Source organism: Prunus dulcis, chromosome 6 (genome assembly GCF_902201215.1).
Source record: "Prunus dulcis chromosome 6, ALMONDv2, whole genome shotgun sequence".
In the NCBI taxonomy this organism is placed as follows: domain Eukaryota; kingdom Viridiplantae; phylum Streptophyta; class Magnoliopsida; order Rosales; family Rosaceae; genus Prunus; species Prunus dulcis.
Window position 1 is genome coordinate 19,615,833 of NC_047655.1, and position 14,954 is coordinate 19,630,786.

At 36.3% G+C, this 14,954-nt stretch overlaps 1 pseudogene; it reads left to right on the plus strand.

Moving 5' to 3' along the window:
• Positions 1-5,736: 5,736 nt before the first annotated feature.
• LOC117630418 lies at positions 5,737-9,502 on the plus strand (annotated as a pseudogene).
• The last annotated feature ends 5,452 nt before the right edge of the window (positions 9,503-14,954 follow it).

Here is a 14,954-nt window from a genome sequence, read left to right on the forward strand (position 1 = left end):
AAATCATCATGGTATATTTCATTAATGTTATCAGTTTCAGAAGGAGATATTACTTGAATGACTTCCTCAGAAGGTAATTGGTGTGGTACTAGAGCTGAAGGCAGGTCCGAAGCGGGCAAAATCTCATATCATAGTTCAACTTCCTCCTTCTAATTTTGGCAGCTTGGAGCCGATTGGTCATTTTCCACATGCGACCGGTCGTGTGGGAGAGGCGACTGCTAGCTTTGAGGCAGAGACACCTCCTATGCACAGATAAAGAGGGCAACTGGTCGCTTTGATGCTAGTCTCTTATGTTATGAAAAAGTCCATAAAAGTCGAGGTGTTTGACTCTTAATTCTCCTCCTGTATTTCAAAAAAAAATATATTTTGTTCCTAGAACACTACATCCATGAAGGTATAGACCTTCTGACTTTGAGAATGATAACATCAATAGCTTTTCTGATGAGGGGCATAGCCAATGAAAACACACTTTTCTACGTAAGGATCCAATTTGTTGCATTGGTGATCATGTAGGTGTACTACCTAGGTCATTCAGGTGCAGTCATCAATGAAAGTGACAAACCATCGAGCTTTAGGCGGAGTAACAATTTGAACAAGCCCCCAAACATCAGTATGAATAAGGGAGAAGGGAACCAAACTTTTATTTGTACTTAATGAAAACAGAACACAGTGGCTCTTAACTGTGTCCATATATTCCAAATAACGATGCACAAACTTCTTCAAATAACCGAATGAGGCATTCTTAAGACGTTTATGCCATAACCGAACTCTGTCTCTCTACCTCTCAGAACTAGCTCCACTTGTGAAAGTTAGACCAACCATGATTTGACTATCCGGTGCCCAGTCCAAGTAATAGAGTTTACCATGCCTAGTAACACATCCAATCGTCTTCCTTGTGAAGATGTCCTGAAAAACACAATGACTCGGCCAAAATATTACAGTACACCCCAAAGTAGTAGTAAGTTGTGCAACAGACAACAAGTTATGGTCCAAGTATAGAACAATCAATACAGAATTCAGATATATGGAGTTATAAATAAATAGAGAGTCATTCCTAACCACAAGGGAGATGGTACCATTAGCATTAGACACTACTGACTAAGTGGATGGTTTGCAACTAATAAGTTAGATAGGGAGTCCTGATATCGCAGCGGAAATAAGATTTGATATGAGTGTATGTTTGTGGTTAAGGAGTTGATTTGAGAATTTGAGGAATTTGAGGGATGGGGTTTCCGAACTTGTGAACACGAGGTGATTCCCGCATCTCTTACTTCTGTGAAATCTTTGAGCTCACTTAACCTCGCCTAATAATTTCAATTTCAACTTGCAGCTGCAAATTGTAAAGAAAACCCACCTGTGCGAATCCTCGGAGAAAACCCATCTCCTCCAATCTCTCTCTTCCAACTCGTGATCTCTATTATCAACTTCCACAGTCAAGCCACCAGGTGCGACCTCCGTTGTCCACCTTAGAAGAGCAATGTCGTGAACTTCTTTATGCTAATAGGATTTGATTGATAAAGCTAGGACAACTCTGGTTCTAAACAGACATCTAATGCGGTGGATGGAGGCATCAATGAGGGAAATCCCCACTGATTGATTTGGTTGCGCATACCCCAAAACCCCAAAATCCCAACCCCCTATTATGCACTGTCGCGCCCTGCAAGGTACTGTCAACTGCTATGAACCAAGATGCCACAATCTTAAACAATCTTGGAGAATTAAAGTTATATATGACTCATGTCTTAAAGCCCTTGGAAGAAATTTATCCTTTGGTTTTGCTGTTTGAACAGCTGTACTTTGAGGTTAAATATAGACATGTTAAAGAAATATTAGGTCATCTTCGAGACATAGTTTTGGAAGTTGAAGCTAATCGTTGAGCCAGAAAATTTCCCTGCTTTCGTTGTTTAGATGAGACCGCTCTACTTAATTTTTCTGTAAGGATGTGGATCGTTACGTAATGAAAAATATACATATCCATTAGTGCACTCCTAAAAATAAAGAAAAACTTAAAAAAGTGTATAATTCAATAAAATAAATACATGTTGTTAGTTAAAAAGATCCAAACTCACTTAGAGGCTGACTATCGGTGTGACAAGCGGCAGCTCTTCTACATGCTGCATAAAGAACATAATATGGAAGAGTCGAGTGAGTTGTATGATAAAATTGATTATATAACGTGTATGTTGGAGTGCACTCAAGAGAGGTTACTTTTAAGTGGCTCAATAAACACTATTGTGACTGGTCGATAGACCTTTGAATGGAATGTTGAAGTTATAGATTGCAATCATAGAGTGCGAACGATCCATGGCGTAGTTGGTGGCACTGTCTCTAACATTAAAAGTGACGACCCTTTCATTTTGGTGGTGGTAAACGAAAAATGCTGAATCAATTGAAACATTATAACTTTGATCAAAATTATTCACGTATAATGATCACGAGTTAGGGACAACCTAGCATTCTTACTAGACTACTTCTGAAAGCAATTCCAATCGAATTAGAGCTTTCAGTCCTTGCACTTATGGATTGTAATATATATAAACTGTGAATTTTGGTTACCTACCGATGAGGTTCAAGTAATATGGCATATGACAATAACAGGTTAGCAACCCCCGAGATAATGTGGTTAGGATTGAGACCCCATGATTTGGACAAGTATAAGATAACGGAAAGGCATAGGCAAGCAAGGAAAACTTTTGAGGAGTCATACATTGATAATATAGAGAGAGAACAGTATATCGCAGATAATCCGAATTTGGTTGAAGAGGTAAATAGGAGTAAATAGACCACACCCGGGGTGTTGGCCAAATACCCTCTGAAGCCTAAGTTAATTGAATTGGATCTTTGAGAAAAGATATGGCAATAGCTAAAATGAATGGAGTTTTCTCTCACGAGGAGAGCTGGGTGGCTAGAGTCGTGTTTGGTGGCACTTAGCCGTGTGAGGAGATAGGGTGAGAAGGGCAATGAGAGAGAGAATGGTGTTTCTCTCGTGTTTCGGAACTAGGTTTAGCATGGTATCAGAGCCAAGATTCTATTGGTGAATCCTTACTTAGTTAGGATTTTGATTCCTTACTATGTAAGGGTTTTGGTTACTTATCCATTTATCTAGTCCTATTATAATTGAGATTTATTTTCTATTGTAATTTATATTTATTTTTCATTGTAATTTGGATTTATTTTCTATTTTATTTAGGGTTATACTTCTTTATAAATACCTCCATATTGGAGAAGAATAAAGACATAAGCGTATAACTGAATATTTGTCTTTCTTTGTTTGATTTGGTATCTGAGCCAGGTTTTCTTGTGACATGTGCTTGCATTCTCCTTGCAATTGAATTACTCTCCTCCCCTCCTCTTCAAGAGGGGAGGAGGAGTGAAAAAAAATACGTTTCTCTTTCCCATATAGATATTGCCTTTTTCTTGACTCTGACAACCCCTTCTCTTCAGGAGGAGAGGAGGATTGAAGAGAATTTGTGTCTGCATGAATTAGCTAAATTTGATATGGAAGAATTTGTTATCATTTTCAACTATTATTTATATGGTCGTTGTCGTTGTTGTGGTCGCTGCTATTGCCATTGATGTTGCCTTTGTTTGTTTCGCTTTCTATTCCTTTTTCATTGCCGATGATGTCGATGTTTTTCGATTCGTCTCTACAACATAAAAAAACCCTAACCTTAACACTACCTATTTCCGATGCACTATACAGCTAGCCTATAATCCTAGCCCCTCGCCGCCGTCTACCTTACTGCAGTCGCCGTCGCCTACCTTGCTATTGTCGCCACTGTCGCCACCCCGCCATCCATCACCATGCTGAATGTTAATGCCTTTATTTCTTTACTTGCTTCTAGTTAAACTTCACCTACTGCTTCTCCTACCCTTGTTGTGATGGTTCATACTGAATCGTCCACCAACCTGCTATTGTGATTCAAATTGAATGGATCCAACTATGCGATTTGGGCTTCGATGATTGAACTTTATGCTACTTCTCAAGGAAAATTAGGTTACCTAACTCGTGACTCTAATGCCCCATATTCCAAAGATTCATATTTCAAAAAATGGAAAATTAATTATGCTACCTTGAAAAGTTGAATGATGCGCACTATGGAACCTAGTTTGTTGAATAAGTTTCATACTTACCTACTATCGTGCTCATAGAGTTTTTGTATTATGTCTTACCTACTGTCGTGCTCATAGGGTTTCCATGTTCTGCCTTATCTACTAGTGCTCACAGGATTTCTGTGTTCTGCCTTACCTACTATTGTGCTCACAGGGTTTCTGTGTTATGCCTTACCTACTGCCGTGTTCACAGGGTTTCTGTGTTCTGCCTTATTTACTTTCTTGTTCACATGGTTTCTGTGTTCTGCCTTACCTACTACAGTGCTCACAAGGTTTCTATGTTCTGCTTTTATATGTCTTCTATGTGCCCTATTTGTTAGGGTTAGTCAATTATTTCACTCGTAGTTTATGACAAGGCATTCTCTACAGTTGTTCGATTGGTCAATGTCGAGTATGGTGTTCTATGACTCACTTGTCAAGTTGGGCATGAGAAATAACTTTGCCCAACTTGAGGAGGGGTGTTGGCTAGTCCTTAGTTAGGATTTTAGTTACTTACCCATTCATCTAGTCCTATTATAATTGAGATTTATTTCATATTGTAATTTATATTTATTTTTTTATTGTAATTTGGATTTATTTCCTATTTTATTTAGGGTTGTACTTCTTTATAAATATCTCCATATTTGAGAAGAATAAAGATATGAACATATATGAGCGTATAACTGAATATTTGTCCTACTTTGTTTGACTTGCTAAAGTATGAATATAGTTTGAATATTTTAGGTTAATTGTATTCTTCTCCATAATGAGGTATATATAGGAGTTTACAAGGGTGCTTTAGAAGGAAATGGATACAGTAATTAATTAGGAGAGTATCTCCTAATTATACAAGGATGTGTCAAGTATATAAAAAAAAGAAATAAATCACCTAATTAACTTAGAAAATAAATCTCCTTGATTTAGTAGGTTAAATCACATCAACATTTTTTTTCCCTGTGAGCATGATGATGTTGTAAAATGCTTTGTTTCTTTGTGTACTGAAACTAATATTTTGTTTGTTCAAAGTAGTAAATACCTTGACATTCGATGGAAATGGATGAATAGTTTTTTCCTGCAAGTTGGGGTTGTGTCACATAATAAAAAATTTCTCTTCCAAGAATCGTGTACCTTTCTCATTAATGAGTGGAAGAATCGAACTCATGTTTATCTTTTTCTTTTCCTTATAAGTAATGGTACCAAATACAAATGCAAAGATAATTAGACCGAAAAGGCACAAAACCAAAATTTTGACTTCTCTCTCTCTCTCTCTCTTTGGGCCATTGAGTTGGTTGTTTGCATGGAGCAATGAGAAAGAGCACTAGACCTATTTTTGTTGCTGTAGAATAAGAATCTCTAACCACCAGCCGTAGGAGGCCCGGTCATTATTTGTCTCTCTTTACCTCCAACACCGCATGTAAGAAACAATAAATTAACTCTTTCATCCTCTCCTATATTGCGGGACCGTACATGGTAAAAAGGATACACTTTAACCTAAACTTTGATACCAAGTATGAGGATTATTTCTTTTACTCTAACTCACCTAATAAACATATTTTCCAGTTCTTCTATAAATACCTTTCATTCATTTGACTATTGTGTCATATTTTCTTTAACTGCACCAAAAGTTTAAGATAAGAAAAATAAATGGTTCAACAGATTATTGATTTGGTAAAGGAGGAGCTGCCAGTTTTCCAAATGTCTTTGGTACTCACTGGGGATGTCAAGACCGACCTTGTCCTTGTTGACATTGTTAATGGTTTCTGTACCGTCGGTGTTGGAAATTTGGTATATAAGATAGATAGATTTATGTACCACATCAGTTTTCAAAATTTGGTTCTAACTTTAATAATTTTCTTTGTCCAGTGACATAGTTTAACACTGCAATGGTTCATTTTGTGATGCATATTAAATAGGCACCAACACAGCCTAATAACCAAATCTCTGAAATGGCGGACAAGTCGGTGACAGTTGCAAGAGATTTCTGTGACTGAAAGTCGCCTGTCTTTGCTTTCCTTGATTCTCATCACCCTGACATTCCTGAGCCTCCTTATCCTTCTCATTACATTGCTGGAACCGATGAAGCAAAGCCAGTCCCACGTGCCCTTTTGTTCTTAGCTTCTTATGTTTTCTTTATCCTAGTAGCTCTCTTTTAATTACACAATCATCTGCAGCCCTGCAGTGGTTGGAGAATAAAGCTAATGTGACACTTAGGCGTAAAGATTGCATCGATGGGTTCCTTCGTTCTGTTGAGAAAGATGGCTCTAATGTTTTTATCAATTGGGTGCAAAGTAATCAGATCAAAGCTGTAAGCATTTCCAAACCCCAAAAACTGCCCATATGCTTGAATTTTTCTATTGTTGTCTAAATTTTCCATCTATTTTTCTTTTCCTTGTGTTCCAAGATATTGGTCGTAGGGATGTGCACAGATATATGTGTCCTAGATTTTGTGTGTGCAACTTTGTCCACGAGAAATGGAGGTTTCCTTGTCCCTCTGGAGGATGTGATTGTGTATTCCCGTGGTTGCGCCACTTTTGATATTCCTATTGAAGTTGCCAACACTTTCAAAGATGTTGTAGGTCATCCCCAGGTACTTCAAAATTCTAATCAAATAATCTTTGTATGGCTAGTAGTTGTCTTGTTCTGATTTTCTTTTATTTTTTTCCCTTTTGACATTGCATATATAAAATTCAAATGGATAAATTATTATATGGTACCGCGTTTTCTAATATGGTTGGACGACAACATTTCCCACTTTTAGGGTACAGAATCCCGTCAATGTAATATGATTGGACTACATGGTTCATATTATTTCTCACTTTTAGGGTATAAATCAATAAATATTCACTTATTTTATCACATATAGACAAGTTGTATCACATGATCATGCTTGAGTACTACACTATGTTTAGTACACCGTATTAGACTCTGGATATAAGTAAATAATCCATGTCACTTGTTTGGTGCCAACTTGTATTATTTAATTATCCGACTATATTAAACGGATTGTGCTTTTCATACTCTCTTTACCTGACTAACTAATACAACCACACACCCGGTTTAGATAATACACGTTTAATTATAAGAATGAAAACACGCTCTCTCTCTCCCATTTCCTCCTCACGTTCTCATCTATGTCACTCTCTCTCTCTTTCTCTCTCTAAATTTGGAGATCTGGAGTGCAAAACCACCTTGCCGTCTCTTCTTACAGATCTCATCTCAATGATCTCACTCCAAAACACTCTCGAGTAATAGTCACAATCATTAGTTTAGTGGTTTGCAACTAATTAGCAGAGAGAGAGTGCTCTCTTGGCTTAATAGTAAATTTGATCTGAATGTGAATAGAGTTCACAGAAGCTTACAGGCATAAAAATTGTTTCATGGTCTCCTTGTGGCCAGTTTCTAGCAATGGGTAGTTATGACCAGATGTTGCGGGTTTTGAATCACCCAACTTGGAAGACTTTTGCTGAATTCATGCATCTATATCTACTGTCCGGAGTAATGCTACTCTTACCACATTTGTATATCACATTCCTATACCATCTTATGTGGCAGCTGAGGTGGACAGCCACATCAATTAAATTTATTTAATATTTTCTTTTCTTTTATGATTTATTCTAGTGTTTGTTTTTCTAATTGTCTTAATTAAAATACACTTCATTTTAATTGATGTGGCATATAATATGGTCATGCCACATCATGTGGTATAGAAATGTGGGATAAAAATATGGTAAGTGTAGCATTACTCCTACTGTCCGTGCTCCCTGTTAAAATAAAAATGTGGCATTTTTTTTTTAAGGTTACCGTTTGTTAATATATTAGATAGCCAGACATCATGTTCATTTAGTTTGTTGGATGTTTTCTCACCCCTTATTAAATTCTAAAATGTATGATCTTAAGTTCTACAATTATGATAATGGGTTGGTTCATGTAATCTTGTCTAATAGATCCTGGAAAAAACAAAATAAAACAAAATCTTGTCATATGAATCTTGCCAAAAAAATATTGTTTCATCTAAATTTCAAGTTCCATTTAATTTATTAGAGAATTTAAAAAAAATCCATATCCAAACATAATATAATTTAGTCAGACTGTTCATCCAGAACAACACCAAACGCCTTATAATATTATGAACAAATAGTTAATATTTTCCATAACAGATTAATACTATCCGAAAAAAATTAAACAATATTCAACGTGCCAAACGAGCCTATAAGTGCTCCATAATATGTGTCTTTAAATATATTTTTATATATTTGATTGGACAATGCTCTAATTTTGTCATATAAATAGATCGAAAATTCTGTGGTACATCGGTTGTACCGGTGCAGCCAGTAATCCAAAGGCCAGTATTGCATTTTAAAAATGAAGGGCTAAGATTGAATGACTGGAAGACTTGTTGTGCCTTTTGTTATTAAATATCACATGACATACACGTGACTGAAAAAACAAGTAAAAAGCTTCAACGAAAGCGCGGAAGCCCTCACGTGCACTGAAGCTGCTTATCTCTGCGATCGATCTCTCTCTTGGAAATCCAATCCTCATCTGTGTCCCCAAATCAGAATCTGGGAGTCTCACCTCTGCCGACGCCGAGATGCAACAGTCATCGGACATCGCCGATTCCGGAATCACCATCCACGCAAGGTTTGCCTGCTTATTGTCTTCTTTTTCCATCGGTTCAATTCAGAAGATTATCGGTTTTTGTCTTTGAAGAATCTTTATCAAGAAGCTTGGAAGCAATTGGGTTTTGGGGTTGATACATCTGGCAGATCACCACATGCTCTCCATTTGTTTGCTGAAATGTCACACTCATGTTGGGTATGCAATGGCGGTGCTGCACTTCTTGATTTTGATCTTGGCTACCATATGGGCATTCGAGACGATGGTGGTGGTGAGTTTCTCACGAGTTGCTTCATTGGAGGGTTGATGACAGAGAGCTTCGCCAGGACTTGTACTTGCTTCGTTTTGTTCCTGTTCAAGAAGCCTCTACGCCAAATCTAAAATTGCTCAAGGTTATACAGGGCTTTATCAAGAATTGTTCAGTTGTCATTTTCCTTGATTCTAGTAGTTCACGAAATTTCATTGGTTTGGCACTATTCAAATGGTTAGGGTCCAGGATTATGATTGTGTCCACACTGTTTTTACTCTTCCGTTGGGTAATTGCATTCTTGATTTTGATGTTGGCTACCTTCTGGGCATACGTGGCCAAGGTGGTGGATTTGAAGTTGATAATGGGCATACTGGAAAAGAAGAAAATTTCTGCAAGGTTTATGGCTATGAGCTTGAGTCATTGAGAGCTTTACTTCTTTCTCCCAGGGCTCATTCCAAAGGACTTGGAGCCATTGATGTGTTAGTGAGCTTTCCAATAATTGGGGAGTTTTATGTGGGTGGGCTGCCAATCCAGCAGCAGTGAGACCATGAGTATTGTTTGGTTCAGCATCTCTGTAATTGCATGCTCTGATGGTGGCCTTGTTCAAGCCAACCAATTGATATATTGCTACAACAATATGAGTTCAATGGCACACATCCATCATTGAAATGGCAGCAACTTGTTGGTTCGAATTCCAGAATTTCATCCTTGAGGACAAGGATTGTTTTTGTGGGGAGGGTAGATAGGAATCTCTATATAAGCTGGAACTAGGTTAGTTGTTAACCATTAGTTAGGCTATGCTTAGTTGACAGTTGGTTAGGTTAACTCTATATTAACTAAGTGAGTCTATATTTGAGGGAGTTAGTTGAGAAATTGTATCTTTTTCTTTGTGAAAGAAATAATATCATTGCTCTTGAGATATTGAGTTAAAGTAGAAGGCAGGTACTATCAATTTATACAAGAACTGCTAAAACTCTAAACCTAAGATCGAAGTGGAGGATAACGCAGAGGCCAATGCACAATGATGGCTTCCTGCACACACTAGGCTTCACTTTCTCACCTGCTTCCCGTGTAATCTCTCTCTCTCTCTCTCTGAAATAATTGGGCAAAAATAAAACTAAATGCATACGAAACTCCAATTCTCAATTTGTGCATTGATCCTTCTTATCTGTTTGGCTGCAGAGGGTGCAACTTGAGAGTGGAAAATTCAATGTTTTCCAACTCCTCCTTTAGGCCACAGGTTACAAATTGTTGTCATTTCTCAGTGTGTTTTTTAGCTTCTTCCCAATTTGGTTTTAATTATAAACATTTTGCAGGTAACTTCCGGAATGCAAAAAATGGCAGCAGTTGGCGAATGTAGTGCCGAAGGAAATTGGTACGAAAGGGAAAACTCCAATTGACTGCTTGCGTAATCTTTCTTGTTAATAGTGTGAATTATATGACAAAACAAAGAAATTTAATTTGGGAACCCAATTTTAGAGTTTTCACATGTCTAAATTGAAATGTTTTTGTAAGTGAAAGCTCATCATGAAAAAGGTATAGAGTTATGTAAGTTATCGTAAACTCATGTTTTCATACTCTCTCTCTCCCTAAACCCAGGTTTTGGATGCACAGTTCTGTTTCTAATTGAAGCTTAATATGCTTTGGAAATTAGATTCTTTAAAGTGGGTTTTTCTTCAGGGTATTCTGAAAGCAAAACCCAACAATCTCAGCTACATTTTTTTGAAAGAATTACCTAAATTGGTGGTATGTTTCTGCTATTGAGTCAAATTTTGTTTTTGGTTTTTCCTAGTAGGAAGTAGTTTCTATGACGTGGCTCTTTTGCTATGCAATCACCAGGCTTCTGGTTTGTAATCTTGAATACTCCATGATTTTAATTAACATTGCCAGTCAAGAAATCGTTTTTAGGAAGGTGAATTCCCAATGTGGTTTTTTCAAGGGCTTTCAAGAGACCAACTCAATCACTTGAAAAGCTAATGGATGTTATGAGGGAAGAGCTTCCTAACACAATGGCTGCTGTTCGTATATCCGGGATAGAGCTCAGTGTCTTGGGTTGCCATTACCATTTCAAAGATTGTATTGCTAAATTAGGAAGTGTATGGTTCAAATGTGATGCTCATGATTGGTATTGGTTGCTATGATTGCCATAACTGCTATATATTGGTGGCTCTGGCTAATGATTCAGGAAAAGAGCAATTAAGAAAAGTGCACTTTTGTTACACTGAAATATATGTTTTGAGATACCATCACAGTGTTTAAATAATCTCTCTCTACCTCCCTCGCATTTGCAGGAAGGGGTATGCTCACTTGGACTTTTCATGCATACTTGGTGAGATTCTCACCTTCTTCTGAGAGCCTAATATTTAGGGGCTAACATTTGTGTACTCTACAAGTTAAAATTGAGCTAAACGTATTACAAAATATTTTAGGTAAAGTGTTTTCTTTGCTTATGTTTCTTTTTTGAGATCTTATTTCTTATTTATGTGACATGTAGTCTTGGTTAGAGAAAAAAGATTATATGACATTTAATTTTCTATAGCTTTTAGGTAGTAGTAGATTATCCGTATTGTCATGCAAATGAACACACACAAAAAAGAGGCCCTCTAGCCAAAAAGAGGAAATTTGGTGATCTTTGCATACATTATAAGAGTGTGATCCAATGAGCCTTCTGGTAAAAACAACAAAGTTAAAAACCAAAAGAAGGGGAGAATGCAATTGCATATTGTAAACTAAGAATTGCAAACAGACATTACGAAATTGCATACATATATATATGCAATTGCATATTGTAAAATGAGAATTGCACATAGATGCTACAAAATTGCATACAGGTATATGCATATGCATATTATAAACTGAGAATTGCACACATGTGCTATCAAATATGCGATATATGCCCAAAAACCATTAAACATGGCTAAATTGTTGATTTAGTCCTTGAACTTGTACCCAATTTTCAATTTATCTCATGACATTTTTTTATAAAATTAAGGATATGAATTTGTCTTTATTGCCAATATCTTCCCTGCCGTTTAATTACCTAACATTTCTTCCAATCTGTCATTAAATATGAGGGAAAATTGGTCATTTCATACGTTAAACATAATTGAATTATGTAAAATAAGATAATATGAAAGGATGTTAAATATATGCCATAAAGCCAAACATGTGATGTTGCTTTCTTTTCTGGATATTTCACCATCATTTATGGGTAAAATCGTTGTTTTCAACTATGATATTTAGTCTAAAATCATAATAGCACAATAATACTTGGAATATGGTTCGTATCAGGGCTATGCAATGAGACTCGATATAAGAAGACTTCTCATACTTTCACTTCATGTCATAAACATTCATGATCATATATTATCAATTGGGCATTGATCATAATCGAAAGAGTCCAATTTTCTTTTTCGTCAATTCAATGTGGCTTAATCAATCGACCATTAAGTAATAATTTTTGTTGAAAGTTTTTAAATTTATATTTGTATCAACAATCATATGTTTGATATTATTGATTTTTTTCAATTAACAATGTTGTAATAATTGGAGACAATCAACAAAGTTCAATTTTATTCTCAATAGTTCATTGGGTTAAATTAGTAGTAAATCACGAAAGTTATATTGAGTAATTTATGCCAACAAACCTACCTAACGAAAGCTAAGTGACTCGTTCGTTGGGTAAATGATGTTGCCCGTTGACCACATTACCCAACGAACTCCATGATTTACTCAACAAACAAGGTATTTTACTTCGAGGAAGTAAGGGGTGCATTCGTTGATTAAAATTGGCCATTCCTCATGAAATTGGACCCAAGTAACTTACTTTTTCAAACAAATACTACTTGTTCACGTGCTATTTTGTTCACGCGAACGCAATGGGTTTCATTTGTTGAGTAAAGTTGCCTATTCTTCGGAAAAATAGGCCCAACTAACTTATTTTTTCAAACAAACGGGCTATTTATTCATTCAAATGCATGGGTTGCGTTTGTTGAGTAAAGTTGCCCATTCTCTGGAAAAAAGGGCCCAACTAACTTACTTTTTCAAACAAACGGACTATTTATTCACACCAACGCAGAGGTTATGTTCGTTGAGTAAAGTTGTCCGTTCCCCAGAAAAATGGTCCAAACTAACTTACTTTTTCAAACAAACGGGCAATTTGTTAACGCAAACGCAAGGGTTGCGTTCGTTGAGTAAAATTGCCGTTCTTTTAAAAAAAAAAAAGGGTCAAACTAACTTACTTTTTCAAACAAACGAGCTATTTGTTCATGCAAATGCAGAAACTGCGTTCGTTGAGTAAAATTGCCCGTTCTACGGAAAAATAGACCCAAATAACTTACTTTTTCAAACAAACGGGCTATTTGTTCATGCGAATGTACGGGTTGCGTTTGTTGAGTAAAGTTGTCCGTTTTCCCAAAAAAAGGAGCCAACTAACTTACTTTTTAAAATAAAAGGCTATTTGGTCACACCGATGTATGGATACATGTGAAAAAACAAATAAAGGAAATTTGTACTGGATAATTTGTCTTTATGCCAAAATCATGAGTTGCTTAGGTGAAATACAAATCTGTTTTTATTATTTGATTGTGTCTTCTGAGGGATGGTGCCAAGTTTTGCGTTATTCTCTGTGAAAGGAAAATCTCTTTGAGAAACCAAAGTAATTTTATATTTATTCTAGAATGTTGCTAAACGAACCTTAAAATTAACTGAGTACACCTTATGATCTAAGTACACCCTAATATTTTAATTAAAATGTAAAATTAACTAAGTACGCCCTATAAAACTACCAAAAATTCTCCTGATACACCCTAATACTTGTAGCATTATTTTATAGTTAATTTTCAGCTTGATTTTTTTAATAGTGTTTATAAATCTTTGACTTTTCATATGGATTTATGCTTCTACTAAAACTGTTGACACTGTTTTTGCAATTCCAAGTTCTTGCAATTACCACATCTTTTCTTAAAAACACAATAGGACAAGCAATCTTTTGATTAGGGTTGAATATAGTTAGTGGGGTGTACTTATTAAAAATATATTTGTTTCACAATTCCATATATCTTTTTTGGTCATTTTATATTAGGATAAATCAGTAATTCAATATATACTTTTATAGTAGGATGTACTCAATTAATTTTAGGGTTCGTTTAGCAGCACTCTTATTCTATTCTTAATAATGGAAGTTTGTTCAAACGAACGTAAGGGTTTGCTTTCGTTTAAAAATACTTGACGTTCCGTCGAAAAAGAAGGCCAACAAAGTTACTTTTTTAAACCAACAAGGTATTTGTTCAAACGAAAGCAATACGTGCGTTCTTGGAGAAAAGTTACCCGTTCGCCGAAAACATGCCTCAACCACCTTACTTTTTTAAACAAACAGGATATTTTTTCACACCAACGCAACAGCTGCGTTCGTTGAGGAGAGTTTTTTGTTCGCCGAAAAAATATATCCAACCAACTTACTTTTTCAAACAAACGGGCTATTTGTTCACGTAAACGCAGGGGTTGCGTTCATGGAGTAAAGTTGCTCGTTCTTCTAAAAAATGGGCCAAACTAAACGGGCTATTTGTTCACGTAAACGCAGGAGTTGCGTTCATGGAGTAAAGTTGCTCGTTCTTCTAAAAAATGGGCCAAACTAATTTACTTTTTCAAACAAACGGGCTATTTGTTCACTTAAACGCAGGAGTTGTGTTCGTTGAGTAAAGTTGCCCGTTTCCCGAAAAAAAAGGCAAAACTAACTTACTTTTTCAAACAAACGGGCTATTTGTTCATGTAAACGCAGGGGTTGGTTCGTTGAGTAAAGTTGCTCCTTCTCCGGAAAAATTGGCCCAACTAACTTACTTTTTCAAACAAACTGGCTTTTTGTTCATGCGAACGCAATGGGTTGCGTTCGTTGAGTAAACTTGTCCGTTTCCTGAAAAAATGGGCCCAACTAACTTACTTTTTCAAACAAATGGGCTATTTGTTCACGCGAACGTAGGGGTTGCATTTGTTAAGA